The sequence below is a fragment of the Arvicanthis niloticus genome, chromosome 8 (genome assembly GCF_011762505.2).
Source record: "Arvicanthis niloticus isolate mArvNil1 chromosome 8, mArvNil1.pat.X, whole genome shotgun sequence".
Classification (NCBI taxonomy): Eukaryota; Metazoa; Chordata; class Mammalia; order Rodentia; family Muridae; genus Arvicanthis; species Arvicanthis niloticus.
The window spans coordinates 82,176,448-82,198,126 of record NC_047665.1 but is presented as its reverse complement, the minus strand read 5'-3'; the positions used below and the strand labels follow the sequence as shown (position 1 = coordinate 82,198,126).

At 43.5% G+C, this 21,679-nt stretch overlaps 1 long non-coding RNA gene across 1 annotated transcript; it reads right to left on the bottom strand.

Moving 5' to 3' along the window:
• Nucleotides 1-14,199: 14,199 nt before the first annotated feature.
• On the bottom strand, nucleotides 14,200-17,824 carry LOC143443219 (uncharacterized). Its single transcript, XR_013111985.1, has 2 exons — nucleotides 17,743-17,824; nucleotides 14,200-14,346 (listed from the first exon to the last, which is right to left on the bottom strand). It is a non-coding gene; the product is annotated as an uncharacterized LOC143443219 (long non-coding RNA).
• Nucleotides 17,825-21,679: the final 3,855 nt, after the last annotated feature.

Sequence of the window (21,679 nt, the reverse complement as noted above, 5' to 3'; positions counted from 1 at the left end):
TCACTTCTGTCATTCCTGTGACAAAGTACCTGACAGAAGCAAGTTAAGGAACAAGGACTTATTTTGCTTTATATATAAAAGGGACTACCATTTATTACAATGAGGAGGGCATGAAGGTCAGAGTATGAGATCACATTGCAGCCACAGGGATGGTGTCACAGACATTCAGGTGGTTCATCTCCTCTCAGTTACTTATATTTAGAAAATTCACCATAGCCCTATATCCCGTACATCCTGGGCTTAAATCCAGCCAGACTAACAATGAAGATGTAACTGCCACACATTGATCTTATGCATTTCACTTATTCAGAGCTATAATTATCAAATACATCCGTAGCTGCCATCAGTTTGCCCAAAGTGCTATTGATTTCATTAACTAAGCCTAGGAGAACAAAAGGATTTTATTACACATACACTATTTATGTAGATCAAGCTCTCTGACACTGTTTTCCTTCTTTCTGAAACTCTTCATTTAACATTCTATACAAGACAATCTAGTAATAAAAGCTTCCTTCAATTTTTTTTTTCTTTAAAGATTTCCGTCCTTTCTTTTTTAAAGTAATTTTTTTGCTGGATCCAGGATTCTAGGTAGGTGCTTTTTATTCAATGCCTTAAATAAAAATAAATCTCACCCTCATCTTCTTAACATGGTTTCTGAAGATAAATTGTGATGGCTATTGCTGCCAACTTGATATATCTCTAATCAGTTGGCAAACATGTGGTTGAGCATGTCTTGATTACATTAACTGACATGGGAAGATCCACCCACTGCAGTCAGTAACATTCCTTGTCTGAGATCCTGGATTCCATGGAGAAAGAAAACTGAACAGCAGCATGCCTTTATCGTTTCCTCTCTTCCTGATTATAGATGGGATATAACCATCTCCCTCAAGCTCCTACTGTTGTGACAATCCCACCATAATGGACTGGAACCTGGAACCATCACCAAAATCAAACTCTTTCTCCCTTAAGTTGCTTATCAGAGTGTTATCACCACAGCCAAATGCCCTGGAAATAATTAAAACAGCTTTCTCCCTCCTTCTGCTAGAAATGTAAATGCACTTTTCTTCTATCTTTACCCTAAGAATTTAATGGGCTTTTGAAGCCAAAGAAAGTAAGTCATCTCCCTACAACTATTTCCTAGTGCTGGAGACTTGTCTTCTGACAGTGAACTCACTGAACACCAGCAATCTGACAATGTAACTGAGTTTTCTGGTTTCCACAGAGACTTTTGCTCTAGAAGAGCCTATCTGGCTAACCTGGGAACACAAGTTTGTCTGTGTCTTCAATTTTGTGTTGGACCTAACAAGAGTGGTAGCCTTGATGTTTGGTCAACTGTGTTCTTGTTAGGAGAGAGTGATGACTTTCAAGCTCGTTAACTATGAGAAAAAAAAATCTGAAAACTGTTTAATAAATCTTTTATTGTAGACAAATTTTGGACATGCAGATGAACCAAGAAAAGTATGCAATAAGCTTTCATATACCTCATACTCCTGATGTTCTCCTCGATATCATCAGCCCTTTCTATGGTTTGAATGACATATAAATGACCTAATACCAATGCATTATTATTAACCAAAGTCTATAGTTCACTCATAATTCCTAAATTTTCCATAATGTTCTTTTTCTGTGCAAGCATACCATCCAGTATAATATATTACATTTTGTCTTCATAACTCTTTTGAATGTTCTTGTCTATGGCAATTTCCTAGATCTTCTTTGCTTCTGATAGCTTTTAAGGAATCAGACTCTGGTGTTTTATTGCAAGGGGGTTTCCTCTGATGTGGTTGTGATGGTTTGTCCAGGTGATGAGCTTTGGTAGGAGGAGTGTCACAGTGGTGGGCACCATTCTCCTTCTACTCTATTCAGGGTGTAGCATCTCAGCAACACCCATCTGTGTCTGTGCTGAGCTGATGGCCTGGCCAGCTACAAAAGCACACATCATTGTTCTTTCCACTTTTTAGAACAAAGTGAGTATTTGTCGAGATAATTTTCAACTGAAATCTGGCCCATGTGGAGGCCTCTGTCCAGCTGAGACATAGAAAGGTGTGCATGTGAAAGGCCAGTAGCTAGGTGATGAAGAGCACCTAAGACACCCTCACTTCAGCTTTCCCATCCACCTTCAGTGATTGTGTTTCAATAAATTTTCCTCAATGCAGGGTCAGAATCCCATATCGTATCCTCTGTGTCTCCAAACAGCTGGTTGACAGAATCAGGGCAGCCTTGGAAAATTTTCATGATTTGTTTGGAGCCATCAAACAATCCCGTAGGCCCAAGGTTCTACATCTCTACAGAAGGTTGTATTTATAGAAAGGGAGAGGGTAGGAGGGCTAGCATCTAGAAAGGCAAGGCAGCTGGGAATGAGCAATGATTCCAGTACCTGTCCAAGGACGAAGGAACAGCCTGGGAGCTGGGAGGACAGAAGCAGAGCAGATGCTGTGAGAGAAGTAGGTCAGACTTCAGTCTGTGGGTGCACAGCTTAGGCTCTGGAGTACTTGACGAAACTGCAGGCTTCCAGAGTAAAGTGCAGGCAGATATTATCCAGTTATAGATAGCTTTGAGACACGAAGTAGTTGCATTTGGTCCACACAGACACCTATGTGACATTTCTAGGCTTACAAGTTTCACCAGGGGTTGTATTTGGGACCCAGAACAGTCCCAGGTAATGAGAAAGTAGTCAGAGAAGGATGACAGTTTTCCAGAAATTGAACTTCCTATATTGAAATCAGTGTCCCTCCATCTGAGACCCAGGAAAAGGTGCAGGCTGCGGGCTTCAGTTCATGGGGCAGCTAGTACGCCTCTATAAGGAAGCCTTGGGCTCCTTTCCAACATATTTCCTGGGGATCAAAATCTTTCCTGCCTCCTCCTCAATTTCCTCATGAAAAGACACTCCTCTCATCATTCAGTTCTGCTTCCTAAGGATGCATGCATGTATGTACATTATGTAGCTCATAGACATACATACATATATGCACTCAAGACTACAGACATGTACCAACATGTGTGCACATAGGCTCTATACTGGCTCCTCCTCCTCACCCTGTATGCAGCATTTACTCATTGACCCAAGTCCCATCCCGCCTCTTCTGCTACCATGTAAGGACCACCTGCAAACTTCTAACCAGCACCTGGCATTGATAGATGGATTGTATGTGAAAGGCCTATGGGTTCTTAGTTGTCGAAGTTGTTTTCAGTTATGGATGAGGTCAAAAAAATGGGAAAGTTTATACAGCAGGCCAACTCAGCTCTACTCAGTTTCTGAATGTGGTTCCTGGGTACAGTCAGAAGAAAACCATGTTTGTTTGATTGATTGATTGATTGATTGATTGATTTCTGGAAAAGAAGAGACTGCAAAGAGAGTCTCTCTCTGTCTCTGTCTCTGTCTCTCTCTCTGTCTCTCTCTCTCTCTCTCTCTCTCTCTCTCTCTCTCTCTCTCTCTCCTCTCTCTCTGAAAGAAAAGACCACCTCCCACTGTCTTGTTCATGATGTTACAATACCATGGTCTGATCGAAAGCCTAGATGAGTATCCATGAGATTGTAAGGTTATAATTTGATGAAAACTTAGAAAACCCTCAGTCAAGAGAAGCCTGAAGCCAGATCTACACTATATTATGTATGTGTTGTGTGGCTTAGACTAGTTCCTTATATAAATGTCTTGTGTTGCTCTTGTTATCTTGAGGGTGGATATGTTAGTCAATGTTGTATCAGTATAATAAAAACACAATATAATGAAAAGAAAAAACAGCTTAAAGGAGAAAAGGCATTTCAGCTCATAATTTCAGAGGTTAAAATTCAAGGTCACACATGAAGCTCATGAAGAAGGAAGACCAAGTGTGGGCACCTCGGTCCTATTTAGAAGGTGTAACAAAATACTCAAGGGAGCAAATATGGAGACAAAGTATGGGGCAGAAACTTAAGGAGGTGCTGTCTGGAGACCATTCCACATGGGTATCCATCCCATGTGCTGTCACCAAAGGTAGACTAGACGCTGATGTAGATGTCAGGAAGTGCATGCTGACAAGAGCCTGATATAGCTGTCTCCTTAAAACTCTGCCAGAGTCTGACATATTCAGAGGCATATGCTCACAGCTAACCATTGATCTGATCAAGAGGTTCCCAATGGAGGAGTTACAGAGAAGATTGAAGGAGCTACAAGGGTTTGTGGCCCCATGAGAAGAGCAACAATACCAACCAACCAGAGTTCCACAGGGTCTAAACCACCAGCCTGGGAGCACACAGGGAGAGACCCATGACTCCAGCTGTTTATGTAGGGGAGGATGGCCTTGTCGGGCATAGGTGGGAGAGGAGATACTTGGTCCCATGAAGGCTGGACACCATGTGGGGGAATTTGAAGGTGGAGAGGTGGGAGTCAGGGGATAGGTGGTGGAACATTCTCATAGAAGCAGGAAGAGGGTGGATGGAATAGGGGGTTCCTGGGTGGGGGAAAATGGGGTAAGGGGATAAAATCTGAAATGTAAATATAATATCCAATAAAAAAATTTTAAAAAAGAACATAGAGTCTGAACAGACTATTAGATACACTATCAACTAATGTCAAGAAGGACTGGTATTAATGGTATAAAAATAAAAATAGGTGCAGGAAAAATTGTATATTCAAGTAAAAATAATTTTGGCAACTTTCTCATGTCTTAGGAAAAAAAAAATTCGAGGTCACTTGGATGTGTTGTCCCATGGCTTTTGCTGAAGCAGAATGGCATGATGAAGGGCATGTGATGTGGGGAAGACTGCTCACCTCTGAATGGCCAAGAAACAGCAAGAGGAATAAGGTGGGATAGGAGACAAAACATAGGATTCATAGACATAACCTCATTGGCCTATTTCTTCCAACTGTGCCCTCAGTCCTAATATTTCTTTCAGTTTCTGTCAGTGCCACCTAAAGGCAATCACCCTTTAATATATGAGCCTCTGAGAAACATTCCAGATCCCAGCTACACTCTGGGTGTCATAGAGAGAGGTTTATTTCATGTACATCTCTGAAGAGTTAAGAGCATAGCACCAGTATCTCCTTAGTTCCAAGAGCATCATTGGCCAACTGCATCCCAGTGCAGAGATCATGCAGAAGAGGGACTCAGGGGAGACACTAGCCTCCTCTACATCACCTATTCTCAAAACAAGTCCAAATGTAACAAAACCTGCATTAATCGTTTCCAAGGAGGAGGCCTCCCTAAACCACTTACCTTCCACAAAGCCCCACCCTTTACAGGTTCACTGCCATATGGACAAAGTTCCTAGCATAGGAATCTTTGAGTGGCATGTACACGCAAAACATCCTACTTATCATCTCTGTTTAAGTTCTACGGTAAGTGTGCTCTTGTCATCCTCAAACCCAAGAGACTCAGGAAAAAAGTCACTCTCAAAACATTTAGCACAACTCCTGACACAGATGCTGGCCAAGAGTTGGCACCCATGGTTATTGCTACACTTCCCCAGTCACTAAACCCAGGAGTAGAAGTCAAGTCGCCAGAGCCATATGATGCCAATAACCTGAAGATCCTACCCATCCACAGTGGGTGTCAGTTCTGACTCACACATCCCTTAACTGTCTATAAAGGTGGTAGAAGAACAAACATGTTAGCCTTACTGTTTTACTTTATGCAAGTACGTTAACCTCAATTTCTTCATCTTTAAACTGACCTTATAATGATATTTCAGGGGTGTTTTAAAGGGTAAGTTATGTATAGTGTGCCTAAAATGGTGTATTACTAGATACCATTACTAGAGCTAACATGGAGGTTGACCACTGGGGTCTGGTCTTTCTGAGCTCCAACAGAAAATTCTCCCAGTCTCTCCCAAGCTTGCCCATCATATAATAAGGCAGCAATTCCCTTCTTCTTCCCTGTCCCATCCTCCTTCAGTAAATGTTAATTATGCATGAAGGTTCCCTGCAGCAGAAGCGCTATAATTAATTTATGTTAGGACCATAATAGATTCCAACACAAACTCCATTTCATTGCAACCAACTGTACTGAATGTTGTTTGCTTCAAGGCATAATTCCATAATTCAGTGTGAAATGTTCCCCCCTGTAGCTTGCTCTTCCCAGAACCCAGGAAGAGGAACGAACAGAAATGAAGGAAAGCCTCCAGGCCTTCTCTGTATAAGAGGTCACACTCCTGGTATGCATTGTTTCTAGTAACAATTATATGACATGTAGCATCCACCTACTTCTTGGACCACAGCTTTCCTGATTAAAAAAAAGGGGGGGGGGAATAGAGTAATCTGTATACTCCTTAAGGTATTTGTGAATATTTAAATGGGACAGATTTTTTTTTTCAAAACACTACAATATAGGACACACTCAGTTAGAGAGCATCCACTGTGTTCCCACCATCGGGCAGGCTCTTTCCATCCTAGGATACCTGTTAGGGTGGGAGGTGGGATATCCTGATTGGGTAGCCCTCTTTCAGGAAAGCCTCTATTGAAAGGGCAAGTCTTGAAGAGGCCAGCACCTGAGCTCATAGTCTAGAATTGCACCTGGGTGTTTTGCATAAGATCTTCCCATGGAGCAGGGACAGAGGAGGAGAGGATGTCCCTTGCCCTGGTCCCAGGCACTCTTCTTGTCCCTCCCAGATAACTAAGAGGTGAAAAAAAAAAAAAAACTAAGACCCAGTCTGCTTCACAGAGTCAGAAGATTAGTACCACTACATTCTTCTGCCCTTTCTTGCCCCACTTAAAGGTTTTCTTTTTTAGAGGAAATGACACACATACATGCAACTTGAATTACCTATGCTGGCAAGATCTCTTCTAGTCACCTTCTAAGTAGTCTGACTAAGGCTGTTTTATGCTAATGTTTTTTATACAAGTATAAATTGTATACGATAAAATAATGATAATGGTATAGTCTAGTGAATATATCAACATGGTGGCTTATTACAATACTCCATATTATATGTAGGTGTATGTACTGTGTTTTTGTGCAACTGGCAGCAGTTCGTTTACACCAGGAGTGTTTGGACATGTGAGTAATTCAATAAACTGTGGCATCACAAAGTTAAGGTGACTGCAACATCACTGTGTGGTAGAAATTTCTCAGCTCCATTATATACTCTTTATGAGGCCACCATTATACATGTTGTCCACCATGGATCACAATGCTACATGACAGCATGTGACTGTAGTTAAACACTGCCTTTGCCAACCAGCCGAATATATGATCTGAATTAGTTCTGTCTAAAATCTTCCTTCAACTGTATCTCTAGAATGTCAACCAATGTCAGGAACATGACATATTTTCAATGAATAAGTAGAATAAAGGAATGTGTAAAAGCAAAAATGTTACTGTCCGTCTGTCTACAATAAAGCCAGTAAGAAACAAACGTTTATGCACACGCACATATAAAGATGCATAACCATATATGTGGGTTGAGGTGGGGGGTCATGGAATGGAAGGTCTACCCTTTTAGTCAGTGAAAAACATATGAGGAAAAAAAAGAATGTCACATGCTTAGAAAAGACAGGCTATCTACAGACGGACCTTCAAAGACCACGCCAGAGAATGCTGTCCAGCCTTGTAGTCTGAATGTCTGAAGATAATTTGGGGCTATTTAAGAGGTTCCTAAAGAAACAGCAAGCCTTGAAATCATAGCAAGGAAGGAATACAGTCTCCCCAACCTTTTCCCATGAGGTGGGTGGGGCTAGTCAGCAGAGAATTTGAAATTAACACATAGGACCTAAACCCAGATCTCTGGCTGCTCAGGCCTATAAGGCTTCTCTACACAGAATGAGAGGGGAGCTGCACTTCCCCAGGTGAGTTGAGGTTGATGCTTTTCTAGGCTATTTCCTGGAGTTGTAGGTCCAGATTGTGAGAGACCTGAGGGCACCTAAATTCTTATCATTGCAAGGACTAAATTTGCTGTCAAAATGAGCACTGACTTTAGACAAAATTAATCAATGCCTCTGAGTCCATTTTACTGGATGAGGATGCTCAGCTTCCCTTGATTGGTCATGAGAAGCATCAGTGCTTCAATATAATTATCAGCCATACTTCACTTCAGGTGGTATATTCTGTCTTTCCAGTAAGACAAGTTAACATGTATAGTGTTGGGAGCCGACTTGTAGCAGAAAGCGGCTATCAGCTTTGCAACCATCTTGAACCATATACCCTGACATGAGACCTGGTTTTCAACAGCTTACAACAGCTGAGCACACTCTGATAAATATCTTGTTTATCCCACATATCTTGTTTTGCTGTTTAGTGCCCTCAGCTGCAAGGTGCACATGGTATCCAAGCCTGCAAGAGTGTGGTGCACATGCTATCCACGCTATACACGCCTGTAAGGCTTACGTCATATCCACACCTATAAGGCACGTGGTATCCACGCACCTACAAGGCACTTGACAAAGTGTATAAATACCCCGGGCTTCCCTTCAGAGAGAGAGACAATAAGAAAGACAATGAGAGAGACAATAAGGGAGACAATAAGAGAAAAGGAGAGACAATAAATGAGAGAGACTTGACTACACACCCTGTTTTGTCTCCATTCTTTGCGTCTCTTGCTAGGCCCTGGCCCAAAGACCAGAGCAACAGAGCAGTCCACAAAATTTTGGCCCCAAAGCATGGGACAGAACGGTCTGCAACACAGTAGCCCCAAGCATGGGTCAGAGAGCAGTGGGCTGCAACATTTTGGCCCCCAAGCATGAGCCAAAACGGTCCACAACACAGTGGCCACCAAACCGAGCAGTTCGGGTCTCAACATTACAGAGTTGTTTTAAGAGTAAAATGGGCATATATATGGGATGGGGTAATGGCCAGGACAGCGTATGGCAATGTGAATCTCAGTAAGTGCTCACAGGAACTATTAAACACACAACCATGTTTGCACGGTTTCATGGTACCTTCTTGGCCAATCATGCCATGCCCCTGTTGCCTATGTCCAGAGTGCTAGGCCTCTTTTGGGCCTTCTCTGATTTCATCACACTCTGGGTTTTCTCCTCCTTCCCCTTTCACCAGGCACGTCTGGGCCTGAGCTCAAATCTACCTGAGCAATTGACGTCCTTGAAAGGAAGATGTGACCTGCCCAGAGTGCTGTGACTTCTGGGACAGACATTATTCTGTCCTAGCCACATAGTGATGAACAGCTAAGACCATTTAGGGAAGTATTTCTTCTATCTCACTCCAGTAAAAGGTCCCTCTGCCTCTCTTTAACAAATGGGCAACTGGCCCACCTGGAAGCCATCACCACACTACACAGAGCCGCCACTGAGACTAATGGATGGAACTCCTTCTAAAAGAAATTTTGCTATGAGATTTTGTTCCTTGATGCTTTCCTGCAAGGAAGTGCAGACTGGTGAGGTGAAACTAAAAGAAAGTTTTTGTATAAACAGTTGATTCTTCAGTCAAAGGAGGCTCCATTCTGGCAGCGAGACCCTGGTAGGATGGCAAAGAACTCTAACTCAAAGCCCAATCCAGCAACTTTTCATGTCCCAGGCTTCCCTGTGAGAACACAGGCATCTCTGAAGGCAGCTGGAGAAAGACTGAGGCAGAAGCAGAAATAATGGAAAGAGACACCTGAGAATGCTATAACCCCATAGGGGCTCCTTGGCAACCTACACCTTTCTGGCCTGTGCTAGTGAAGCCTCTGCCCACACTTCCATATGCTGAGAGTTGAGCCAGAGCTAGCCAGATTCCATCCTGTTTCAGACACTTAGCCAGGCCCAGCATGTGGGGCTAGGTTAGGAAGATGCTTATAAGAATTTTAAGAATGGATATGTTATCTTTAACATATCCATTTAAAAAATTCTGTTACCTCTCTTTACCTGGGAACCCTGAATTTTCCAAAAGCCTTCTCTATGCAAATACTGCTGTGCCCAGCAGTTGGAGTACAAAAAGATATTTCAAGGAATGCCTGTGTTGCCAAGGTATTCCAAGATTTTGAAAAATCTCAACAGAAAAGAGAAGGCATGATCTAAAGAGCCCAGAGAAGAGAACCCCAGAGCTCTTGGCCTGTTAGGACATGGGCCACTCTCTAGCCCAATACCAGATCCAGGACTTCTTGTCAGAACCAGTGAGAAAGTCTCAGAGAAGGAAGAGGCTCTGAGAAGGGGGCAGGTACAGTGAAGTACAGAGAACCTCCATCCCCCCTATTCAGCCAGTGTCTGTCTTCCAGGCCTCTCAGTAAGAAAGTGGTATAGTGAGTAAGACCATGGAAAGTGGCCTCCGCTCAGCCATGAACTTACCAACATAGGACCACAGAGAAGTCATTCGTCTTTTCCTCAGTGCTAGACCTACTCCCAACATCTGTGCAGGGACTAGGTGGAATCAGAATGGTAGACACCATTCTCCATGGTGACATCCCATCCACAGTCAGTCTCTGGTCACCCAAGACCAATGATAGTTCTGAACCTTTGTGCATAAATATTAAGCACAGAAAGAGATTACTAGCAAACAGCAATGATAAAATGTAATGATTAAATAACATTAATGAAAGTTGGTATAAGCTATTCAATTGTTGGTAACTTTCTGAGCTTGGATAACTATAGAAAGTAAACCTAGAGAAAGGAGGGCTGCTAAATACACAAGAAGCCCAGGGCCTGAAACTGTTCCAATGCACTGTCTCCACAGATCAATGGCCCCAGCTTGGAGTGATTCTTTGGTACTTACTTAGCCTCCATGGAGCAACCATGTCCTCACTAATTTTAATTCTGAGGCAATTGCACCACTGGAAACCACCCCTTTCTACTTGCCTTCCAAGCTCCTACTGACTGAGAGACCATCTCATGCTTCCTGGATGTCTTCTACCTCCTCTAGTGTATACCTTCTCTCACTCTCATCGGAGTGAGAAAATCTTCACTGCCTTAAGTCAGCAATTTAAGTTGCCCATTAGTAGTCTAAGAATAGCATTACCCACATTCACTTTAGAAGTTCATTATTTCAAGCTTCCCCTTCCTTTTCCCTCTCCTCTTCCTTCTTATTCTCCTCCCTTTCCTCCTCCCCTTCCTTCTCTCTTCCCTCTCCTTCCCCCTCCCCCTTATCTTGTCACACTGCCTTGTCCCTCCTTTGGCCTGTGTGTCGTTTTGCTCCTCAACAGTTGCCACTAATGTTTCAGCATTGAGATACTAACTTCAGAGCCCTAACTTCACATACCCATAGTGCCTTGTTAATACATGTAGTTGATAGACTATGTTTGATGTTGTTTCTATGGGCTGGAAACCAGCAGATCTTTTTCTTTGTATCTCACACATTTTATCTGCTTCTTCCTGGCACACTGGAGTATCCCATATGTTGGGTTGATTCAGCTTGAAACTCCCAGATCCATGGAGGAAGAAGAATCAGTTCCCACTCCAAACACAGGCATGGCAGAGGTTCAGGACACCTATCATCATGGGAGAGGATTCCCACCCAGAATTACAGGCTGAGCTGCTTTCTTCCCTGCCCCCTTAGCATTGGCAGGCTTTTTTACTCAATTCTTTGAGAGTCTTGTTTTATGCTAGTAATTCCTTTACAAGTCTACACCTGTGCAAGCACGTATGTCCAAATGCATTCTCATACATGCACATTACACACATTCATCCACATATATAAACACATGCATGTCATTGTTATCTCATTCTTATAGTGCTTGCTTCTAATGCCTTTCTACTACTTGCAGCGTAAGAGTTCAGTCTCTTAGGGTGTATGTGTGTGTGTGTGTGTATGTGCAAATGTACATTTAAAACATGTGTTTTCCTCACTTATCATCAAACCTAACAGATTGTATGGGGAAAAAACCAGCCCTTCTATAATGCCATTACCTGAATGAGACTGTGTCCTGTGGACACATATGACTTGTTCCTCCCTCAGAAGGCCACAAAGCAGGACAATGACTCCCTGGAGTCCACCCCTCTTTTCTCATCTGATGTTTCCTGGAAGACACTTGATGCCAGAGTTTCTCCCATGTTAAAAGAAGAGGAGGACAGGATACATAATATGCAACTTCCATTTTCAGTATTGGCCTAAAAGCTTCCCATGACATTCCCTGAAGCCCCAGCCTAGAATCCATGTACTGGGTCTGGCATCTTGGACTGATGAACAGCAGTTAGAATTTATACTACAAGCCAAGGAGCAGCAACATGGTGTATTCCCCCACATTATCTGGGAAATTGGGGATACTAGAACCTGAGATGACTATAAAGAAGGACTCCTACTACCCCCTAGACTCTTCTCGGACATGACCTCAGACTTAGGAGCCAGTCTAGAACCTACTTGCATCCCCACTGCTGGTCCTTGATGCTGGGGAGAGTGTAGCTGTGGTACTCTGGCATTATTCAGCAGTCAGCTCGGTCTGGTCCTGGTCTCCTATTGCAGAGCAGCAGAGTGAAGATACTCTGCCACCAGCAGAAGCACAGAATAGCCCCTGGGTAGCCAGGTGAGGCTGAACAGTCTGTGAAATACTGCAGTGTCCTCTGTAAGACTGCCCTTGTGACCCGAAACTCACCTGCTCCTGGAGACACAGAATCTGTTCCCCAGGTTGGGCCACTTCCTAAAGTCACCATCTCACTTCCTGCATGAAAGTCAACCCAACTGACCTGATGGCAGCCCAGTCATGCCAAGAGGACGGTCATCTCCTCCACCCTGACCCAAAGGATTGAGCATGGGTCTCTGCCATTTCAGCTGCTTGAAACAACATGGTGAAGAGTCTCTGAACCAGCTTAGATCAGCCCTAAAACCGCCTAGGACTAACCTCCTGGATCCACTGAGCACCTCAGGACAGCCCACCAACAGCCACTTGCCAGCTTGCGGCTCCACAAGACATGCACATCATGTCCAGCAGAAGCCATGTCTACCACTTGTTCTGAGAAGCAGCAAGAGGTACACCTGCCCTATTCCACTACCTTCCCTGTCTTTGCACTTCTTTGTCCCTTCCTCCACCTGTTTGACCCTTTGCCAAAGGTGTGATATCAGCCCAGTGGTGGGAGGTGGGAGGGGTGCAGTGGGAAAAAAAGAAGCTTCTCCTTATTAATTCCCCCGGAGGACTTCAGCGCCTCCAAAACTGATTGAATTATTCATAACAGCCTTAAATTTGGCCCAAATTGAGAGCTGCATGTCTTGTTGGTAGCTAACTCTGTTTTTTTCCCTCCCTGCAGCACTTCCTGTTTCCTTAGAAAAGACACAGGCAGCTAACAGGGGATTAGTCTGCACCTTTCTCTGTCACTAGCTCCAGCACAGCCACCCACAAACAGTGTCACTTCAACTCCTCCCAGCAGCCAAAAGCTGCAAACATTCATTCACCCCTTTGTTAACCCCCCTAGTTTACAAAGAGCACAGCAAACTTATTTCTGGGAGCATGCTGGGGAGAAATTCAGGTTACCCCAGTTACTTTGATTGAACCACCTGAGTTACACAACACTGGAGCTCTGATGGCTGCCATCTCCCAGGACTGGCCTGTACCCTGGAAATATCAGCAGGCTAGGTATAGGGGGGCCTGAGGTCTTAGCCTGGGGGAAGAAGGAAGGATAGAGCCAGGAATTGGTTGCTATGGAGATGTTCTTCCCCAACAAATGGAGTAGTTGGAGCTGTCAGCTGGAGGACTGCACCATGATCTAAAGAAAGGACAGACACAGACTTGTACAGCATAAGAGGTGACAAATCTCTGCTTCACCTTCAAGGCTGTGCCAGAACTCCTGCAGGAGGCAGGAGCAGGCAAGGGCAGTGAGGCTGCTTTGACAGAGCCTGCTTGTCTTGGGAAAAACACTACATGGTCAGATCAGTGTGTGTTTATCCCTCTGCCTTTACCAAGCTTCTGTAAAGAAAGTCTCGCCTCTTTCAAGATACAGAGAAGGACACTCAGACCTTGACAGTCTTATCCAAACCCACAGACCAGGAAATCCAGGCCTGAGATTTGAATCCAGAGTTTTCTAATCCCAGGCCTATGTTCCATTCTTCTGCAGCATCATCGTGTGACTGTGCCAATCACCCGAGGATCAGCTCCCTGGAACAGGCTCCAAAGGCTTGGGCTTCTAAAGTAAGTCTGATAGAGGAAACCTTTTTCAGACCGTGCTTTTATCCATATCCCCATGGCCTCTCTCACAGGTGCTCCAAGGCAAAGGTCCTGTGGTCCAAGACACCCTCCACAGATCCTCCCTTCCTTTCTTTTAGTCTTGGCCTTTCTACTCTGCAGGCATGAATCTGTTTCATCACTAAGGACCCTTCCCAATCCACCTCCAGAGTTTGATAGTTTGCTATCCATTACCATGACGAAATATTTGAGGCAACAAAGGAAGAAAGACACAGTTTGAGTCATGATTTTGAAGGATTCCATCCATGCTCAGCTAGCTTGATTGCTTCTGGGTCCAAGGTGAGGCTGAACACCATGGCGAACCATGCAGAGCAGAGTAAAGCAGCTCACTTCCTGATGTATGCAGCACAAGACACAGAGAGAAAGGAAGAAAACTAAGATGAGACATAGGTCAAGTACACACACCAAGGACTCTTCACCTGGGTCTTAATCTCTCAGTTATCACCACCCAGTAGCCCACCAAGAAATTAACCCATCACTGAATCCATCCATTGTTGAGGTTAGAGAACTCCTGGTCCAATCTTGTCTCCAAGTCTTTAGCCTGTGGCCTTTGGGAGACATTTTATAGTAGCTCTCTCTCTCTCTCTCTCTCTCTCTCTCTCTCTCTCTCTCTCTCTCTCTCTCTCACACATACACACATACAGACACATACATATACAGACACACAGACAGACAGACACACACACACATACACACACACACACAAAGCATTCTCTGGATACTATTACCCACAGGAGCTCAGGGTATTCAGCTCTTTCCTGAGGGTTCCCAATAAAAATAGTCACAATGTTCACAACAAAAGACTCAGATGGACCAGCCATTGGGGGTGGAGTAAGTCCTTGGCAAAGTTGAGCATCCCCAGTTTGAAGGCTGATGAGGGAGGTTCCTCCTGTTGTCTATGTGCAGTTCCATGGAAAGGGCTCTGTCTGTCTCCAGTGTGACTGTCTATAGGCTCTAGGCAGTGTGGTCTTGTCTGGCTTTGCTTCTACACCCTTGCTGAAGCAGCTGATGTCCATTGAATACGTAGATAACAATAAACATGTAATTGGTGTTATTTTTCTAGATAAAAGGTGGGCTGCAATGTAATCTTTTAAACTGGAGTCTTAGAAGAATTGAGCTGCCTCAGAGAGAGAGAGAGAGAAAGAGAGAGAGAGAGAGAGAGAGAGAGAGAGAGAGAGAGAGAGAGAGAGAATAAAATGCTTTTTAGATGCATTGCTGATTCCAGCAAAGCATTTGTCTTAATGATATTCATTTTGGAACTGGACTCATCTATAAGATTCCCACAAAAATTTGGAAATATGAATAGTAGTGGGTAACAAGTGGCTTTCTGATACAACACCACAAGATGAAGCCCAGAGCATTACATGGAATATTCTGTGTGCTAACCGACATTCACAGTCTGCTGTGTCATGTTCATCTAGTACAGTGGTTTAAGGACATGGCCCCAACAACCACAACCCTACAAGTCACTATACACCCGTCTATGGAGGTATTACCTCTAAGGACTTGGGATTTTATCACCCAAAATAAGCCTGAGCCTGAACCAGAACCAAGAAGAAATTATTGAAGTGTTCAGATCTGAGTAGTAACAGGCCTCCTCTGTCAATCACTCTATTCATTTATCATGCTGGGGAGGTAAAGCAGGCTTGGGAATACAACGTAGAATGGAAGGTTTTGTTAGGAGTTTAGGATGTTCTTAATCTCCCAGTGGCTTTGGCAGAAACTGTAAACTCAGGATGAAGACAATTTTTGAACCCAATGTTTGGAGAGTTCCTCATCTTGTATCAGCTCCAGTGGAAGCTGAAACCCAGAGTAGGAACTAGATCTGACTTTGGTCAGGCCCACAGACATGTGGGGAGTCCCACAACTCAGAGAGAACATGGTACAACAGCAGGAGTTAAGAGTTGACACGGGACTAAACCTGACCCTCAAAGGGAGATCTGAAATAGAGCCACTGGCCCTAAGTACCAGTAGACACCTCAACTCTATTACATCACTGGTCATGTAATGCCACCACTGAAAAAAAGGGAGGGACTTGAAACTTAAAGGGAAGACCCAACCAGCAATCTAACAGCAGGTGTGAAAGTCCTGGCCCAGTCAGAAACCATATGAAAAATCAAGACTTGTCTGTACTGATATCACTAAGTCCCATAATAATGGTACCTAAAAGACAACCTGAAAAAACTTCCAGACCAACACATCAAAAGAGTGCTCATTAAATATGTTCAAAAAATCTAAAAAAAAATGTGGATAGAGGGAAAAAAAAAAAAAAAGACAAGGTAAGCATAAAACAAGAACATTTTGGTCACAACAGCAACATATAGAAGCCTGGGAGGAGTGTGCCACTTACTACAGAGAGGCTGGAGGTGACATCTCTCTACAGTGCCGCAGGGCACTATCCTGCACAGGGATTTTGACTTCACAGCATACTCACAATTCCAGGAAAAGGGGAACAGATAGTGTTTCCACCTGAAGGAGGAATGGTCTGCCCTGCCTGAAGAGGGCTCTCCAGTGGCCCCACCCTTATGAATAACCTCCAGTTTCCAGGAGGCCAGAAGCCTGCCTGTATCAAGGACTGTATTCTGCAGACTCGCTGTGTCTTTCTGACCTAAAAGCTTAGAGTTTTCAAGCCGATGCTTCTGCTGGCCCTCACTAGGTAGCTATCCTGCCCATGGTATCCCTGCTGGAATGCTCCTTTGAAGTGACATTTCATCTGCACTTGGACAGGATCTACTTCAAATGTATGTGTTCTCCTATAAATAAGCCCAATTAATTGACAGGTATATATTGGTAGATGATTGATGATGATGATGATGATGATGATGATGATGATGATGATGATAGATGATCAATAGGCAGATGACAGATGATCATTAAACAGATGACAGATAGATTATCAATAGATAGATAGATGAAGATAGATAGATGATTGATTGATAGATAGATAGCTAGATAGATAGATCAACAGATAATAGACAAACAGATAATAGATAATAGATTAATAGATTTATAGGTAATAGATGATTGATATATAGATAGGTAATAAGTAGATAGATGATAGGTAGATGATAAATAGATGATAGATGATAAATAGATGGTAGATAGATGATAAATAGATGATATATAGATAATAAATAAGATAGGTGATAAATGGTAAGCACACATAAGTAATAGACATTTAATAAATATATAATTTGTAGGTAGATGAGTCAGCAATACTTATTAATGAGAAATACATAATAAATGATAGATAATAAATAGCTTTAGAGCTCATGAATAGATAAGTGTTGGATTAAGAATTAATTTTAGAGAGTTAATCAAGAAAATTAGACTAAAAGTAATAAAATCAATGGAAATGTAAGAAATAAATGAGAAAGTGAAACTAGGCATGGGTATGAGTTTAAGGGAGATGGTTTTTGAAATATCATGGGAATAAGCAAGCAACTGGAGATAGTTGACTGGTGAAGCAGCAGGCAAGGTGAGAAAGAGGCAGATGACACAGGCACACCCCCTCCTCTCTTTCACCCTCACAAGTCTAAAAGGAAGTATGCACCGCATCCTATCTTTTCAGGGGGTCTATGAGAAGAGGCTTCTCTGTTCTATTGTTCCCTCTCCCTGGACACAAAACTGGAGATGAACAAGTACTAGCAAATGACAGATGCAGAGAGAAGCACAGCAGTCACACTGACCTGACTCCCAGTTAACCCTCCAAACTCCATAGAAACCTACCAGTCCTGGGCGTCCACACAGAAGGACTCTGGATCAACCTGAGTTCTGCAAGGCCAGAGAGACCAGCGATTCCCAGAAGCTCACAACAGCATGTGATCAAAAGGATACATTGCCAAACTCTCAGCTCTGCCAGCTTCAAAGAGAATCTCCTTTAACCCTCAGTGGGGCTTAATTTAGCTAGATAGATGCTGGTGCCAGGTACTGCCACAGAAGCAGGCAAGGAAACTCAGGCACGAAACCAGACAAACTCTCCCTCGGCTGGCTTCAGCTGCCTGAAAGCAGCCCGAGGAGCAGAAGATGACCTTAAAACAGCATACCAGTGCTTCATCCTGGTCAGCAGCTGTCAGGGACAGGCCTGGGCAGACTATACCAGCTTTATAGCCTCTCAAATACCTGGATTCTTGTCTTAGAAGATGCCCCATTCCAAGTGCTGCTGGCTTCCCTCTTCTTCTGCCAGTGGTGCTGATCAACTTACTGTTAAGCCTGTTAAGAGTGTAAAAGTTGGAGAAGGTAAGATCAAGAAGATAGCCAAAGTCTTGGCACTAGGGAATCAATGCTCTAGGTGTTAAAGTGAGGCTTGGAGGGCTGAAATAAGTTGCCAAAGATAATCTTATCAAACCATTTATCCAGGGTCCCCAGCAAGGAGTGGGTTATACTCTACCAACTGTCTCTCCTGTCTCATGTCTTCACTATTCATTCATCCCTGAGCTATTTGCACAAGGCCTCAGAATTTACTTTAATGTGAGCTTTAAAATATTATCAATAGAGAAGTAAATCCTCCTCAAACCCAATACATCAAGCATTGTCCAGCCTCTCCCTGGATTGCTGGCTCTAGCTGATCCTGGTGGTAGATGTATGACCTTCCTCCTTCTTTCTTGAAACCCCTTCAGGGTTGTACTGGCTGGTTTTGTGTGTCAACTTGACACAAGCTGGAGTTATCACAGAGAAAGGCACTTCCCTTGAGGAAATTGCATCCATGAGATCCAGCTGTAAGTCATTTTCTCAATTAGTGATCAAGGGGGAAGGGCCCAGCCAATGGTAAGTGGTGCCATCCTGGGGCTAGTAGTCCTGGGTTCTTTCTATAAGAAAGCAAGCTGAGCAAGCCAGGGGAAGCAAGCCAGTAAGCAGCACCCCTCCATGACCGCTACATAAGCTCCTGCCTCCAAGTTCCTGCCCTGTGTGAGTTGCTGTCCTGATTTTGTTTGGCGATGAACAGCAATATGGTAGTATAAGCTGAATAAACCCTCTTCTCCCCAGCTTGCTTCCTGGTCATGATGTTTTGTGCAGGTATACAAACCTTGACTAAGACAGGGGTCAAACGACCCTTTCACAAAGAGTCACATATCAGATGTCCTGCATAGCAGATATTTACATTATGATTCATAACTGTACCAAAATTACAGTCAATAAAGTAGCAATGAAATAATTTTATGGTTGTGGGGGTCAACAACATGAAGAACTGTATTAAATGGTTGCAGCATTAGGAAGATTGAGAACCACTGTAGACAATGCAATTACAATAACAAATTAATACTGGAGAAAATTAGAAAAAAGGAGGTTTGTTCTGGGCCACATTTGGAAGAGTGACAAAAAGATGGACTGGCTCCTACCCCCCAATTACATCTTTAGGATCTTGACATAAGGTTAAGGTTTCATCAGGGGCCTAAGTTTTACATATCTAAGAAGCCCTTGTAAAGTTATGGTCCTCCTCAAAACTAACCCGTCATTAACTCTTCTGAAGGGGGGGAGTCTACTAAGTTGTAAATCTATTTCCTGGAGAAAATCTTCCCTTCTAGCTAGCACAGATTTAGGCTTCCACTTCTCCCAGCATAAGATTCCTGAGGGGGAGCCACTGTTTTGGGGACCATTGTTTCAATACTCTGATGGCCAAAGTGAGGGACTCAAGAGTTTTCAGTTTGTTTTCCTCTGGCCAGGTGCTTCAAAGGAAAAGGCTACTCACCATTAATTGCTGTCAACATGTCTTCAGGGCCAGAAGAGTCCCTTGATATAAAACTACAGGGAAGCCATATAAACCACCAAAGATTAGAGTCATTCTGCCCGGTGACCTAAAGTGAACTTCACTCATTATCATCCATTTTAGTGGTAGTTATAAGGCAAAATTATACACGGGTGTTACTGTCAACCATTTTAGAACATGTGATACCTGAAGAATCGTGGCTTCTAACTGAGCTTTCTCAGGAATGTGCCCCAGCCTCCTGTCTGTGACTAAGACTCTTCCCAATAATATCGTCTGACCTCATGTATCATTGCCTTGGGAATTATCCCAGTACATTCCTTTTTGATGTACACAATATACCTGAATTACTCTTGTCTCCTGGCTATGCCAATGGGCTTTAACCTTCACTGTTTGGTCCATTTTTGCATTGGAAATCAACATCACTCTAAGCAATAACTTTGGACTCAGCAATGACTGAATGGGGCTCTGTTGAAGCTTATCACGCTGTAAAGGAGAGAGAAGCAAGTAGGAATTCTGGGAGAGCAGACCAGGATGAAGAATATGGACATATCACAAATCTTGTCACTTTGTCTACATGCTCAACATTAGAAATAGGTACCAGTGTCCCTATTTCCCAAGTAAAAAATGAGGCCTAAGAAAAACAAGTAATTTGCCCAAGGATGCAGACCGTAGGAGGGCAAAAATGTCTTTGTACCAGTTCACTCATTCAATGTTTTAGGACCCCCAAAAGAAGGTTTATAAAGAGATGTGGTAAGGGTCACAAGTTCCAGGCTGGCTTGATTTTAATCCTGCTCTACCACTTTGGGGTTTTGGGACTGTTGATCAAGTAATTAACCTCTCTATACTTTCATTTTTCCCACCTCTAAAGTAGAAAAATGGTGATTCCTTCTCCCAATAGGGTGTTGCCACAACTGAACATATTGGCAGCATGGTAGACCTAGCACATACTGACAAGTGTAAACTATTGTTGGCACTCTCTCTGTATCTCTCTTTACCTGGCAAGGCACTGCCCCCAAAATTAGACCCTCAGCTGTGAGGGCCTCTTTTGTCTTCACAGATCTGGGTCTAAAAAAAAATTAGCTTGTCTCCTGGTAGCGGGGATAGGGCTTTTATACAAGGAGGACTGCTATAACTGCAGCCACGTGGAGTGACAGGCAGGGAGTCCCCAACAATTAATTGCTCACCACCATGTCACTGCTGGTGACAAATTTGCAATTACTGTCTTTCAAACAAGAAAAACATCTCATCGTCTCCCAGTTGTGGTCCCCCTGTCTCTAGCTTAACTTACATAGGCTTGGGATGCAGTGCCTGCCAGTTTTAAATGGAAAAATAAGCCCACCCTAGGAGACAGACCCTGGGCCGGAATGACAGGTTGGCTTTCTCTGCCTCAGTGATGAAGACTGGCCAATTGGCATTCTTCCAATTAAGCTGTATGTTTTCATCTAGCCTTTGACTTTTGCTTCAAGGTGTGTGGGAATAGACTTAAGAGAAAATTTTGAGTAAGGGTGGGGATTCCTACTGAACAAGCACTCATACAGGCTTTGCTTGCATTGTTTGTATTTGAGCTCAGTCTGTGTCAATGCTGCAGAGAGCAGTGTGGAGTAAGCACTGACCCTCTCCAGTACTTTGCCTACAAACAGATCAGGTTTGACTCGCAAACTATTCCTTCCAGACCCCCAGAGCTATGGGGTTCCCACCTGCACCTCGTTATCAGAAGGCTGAGATGGGCAGAGATGCTTTGGATCCTGATGGGTCTGCCCCAATTGGGTGACTCACTGCATAAGTGGGTAAATATGGGTCTGGCCTTGAAGTTACAACCCCAGCTATAAACCTAGTCTCTTCTGTGGCCATGCATGGCCTTGAGGAGTTTCTGGTTCTCTCTGTCAGTTTTCTTACTTGTCTGATGGATAGAAAGTGAGCTCAGAGCCTCCCTGAGCTCATTTGAGCAGCAACCTAGCC